This window comes from Macaca nemestrina, chromosome 1 (genome assembly GCF_043159975.1).
Source record: "Macaca nemestrina isolate mMacNem1 chromosome 1, mMacNem.hap1, whole genome shotgun sequence".
NCBI classification, from domain to species: domain Eukaryota; kingdom Metazoa; phylum Chordata; class Mammalia; order Primates; family Cercopithecidae; genus Macaca; species Macaca nemestrina.
The window spans coordinates 207475326-207476999 of NC_092125.1; the positions used below are offsets into that span (position 1 = coordinate 207475326).

General features: G+C 46.2%; 1 pseudogene; it reads right to left on the reverse strand.

The window, feature by feature from the left end:
* Window positions 1–1143: 1143 nt before the first annotated feature.
* On the reverse strand, window positions 1144–1182 carry LOC112429114 (U7 small nuclear RNA; annotated as a pseudogene).
* Between the last annotated feature and the right edge of the window lie 492 nt (window positions 1183–1674).

Consider the following 1674-nt stretch of genomic DNA (forward strand, 5'->3'; position numbering starts at 1 on the left):
AATAGAATAATAGCTGCTTTGGAATCTGTTATTGGCACCAGAAAAAGAAAGAGTTCTCTGAAGTCATTCTAAAGCCATTTTTATTGTGCATTTTCAAACAAAGAACCTCACCAAAAGAACTTCTGTTACAAAATCAGGGTAGAAAGTCAAACTCATCTCATCTAAGAGTCAATTATCCTGGCAATTTTGTGAGGGGATGGGAAATGAGTGTTAGAGGAGAGGATTGTGGGGAGGGGGTGGGATTGGCTTTTAAAATCCCCTAGGTGAGAAGGGTGTTCCCACTGACTCTAAACCCTAACAATTGCAACAGAAGGGCCTCTGTGACTTTCTGCTGTAAACTTTTTATGATTATTAACTGAGGAAACCTAGAATATGTGGAATTTTAACAGTTGGCTTTCAACCTCCGTTTGCTCCTTTCTCAGAAACTTGGTTTTGCACAGTGTAATAATCTAAGGCTCAGAATTTATGTTAGTTACCTTGATGTTCCTGGCTGAAAAGCTACCTTCTTACATATCTTACTTCCAATAAAGAGGCAGATACCCTATGTGCTGTTTATCTCAGGAAAGAAATACATGTGGGAAAAGAAGCAATTTTCTTCTCATTGCAATTAAATTAAATCATAACCACCTGTTGTGGGATTATCCTGCCATCTGCTGTTCAAAAGAGAAACAACAGCAGAGAACTGGACAGAGGAAGCAAAATGTTGGAAAGCTCAGCTCCCAGACGTCCATCAGTTGATTATGGGTATTGGTATAGTTAAAATTTTCAGCGTTACACCTCTTTTAGAATTTGCCTCTCAGGGTCGGGCGCGGTGGCTCACGCCTGTAATCCCAGCACTTTGGGAGGCCGAGACGGGCGGATCACGAGGTCAGGAGATCCAGACCATCCTGGCTAACAAGGTGAAACCCTGTCTCTACTTAAAAAAATACCAAAAATCAGCCGGGCGTGGTGGCGGGCTCCTGTAGTCCCAGCTACTCGGGAGGCTGAGGCAGGAGAATGGCGTTAACCCGGGAGGCGGAGCTTGCAGTGAGCGGACATCCGGCCACTGCACCTCTAGCCTGGGCGGCAGAGCGCGACTCCGTCTCAAAAATAAATAAATAAATAAATAAATTTGCCTATCACGTTTTCCAGTGTTCACTGAAATTTGTCTCTTAGACAAATTCTAAAAGAGCTGTAACACTGGCCGGGCGCGGTGGCTCAAGCCTGTAATCCCAGCACTTTGGGAGGCCGAGACGGGCGGATCACGAGGTCAGGAGATCGAGACCATCCTGGCTGACACGGTGAAACCCCGTCTCTACTAAAAAATACAAAAATCTAGCTGGGCGAGGTGGCGGGCGCCTGTAGTCCCAGCTGCTCGGAAGGCTGAGGCAGGAGAAATGGCGTAAACCCGGGAGGCGGAGCTTGCAGTGAGCTGAGATCCGGCCACTGCAGTCCAGCCTGGGCAACAGAGCAAGACTCCGTCTCAAAAAAAAAAAAAAAAAAAAAAAGAGCTGTAACACTGAAGATGGTTCTCTTCTCTGGAAAACCTTCCGACGGGAAGAACAAAAATCTTCCTTTTTTTTAAATTTTTTTTTTTTTTGAGATGGAGTCTCACTCTGTCGCCCAGGCTGGAGTGCAGTGGGCGGATCTCGGCTCACTGCAAGCTCCGCCTCCCGGGTTTACGCCATTCTCCTG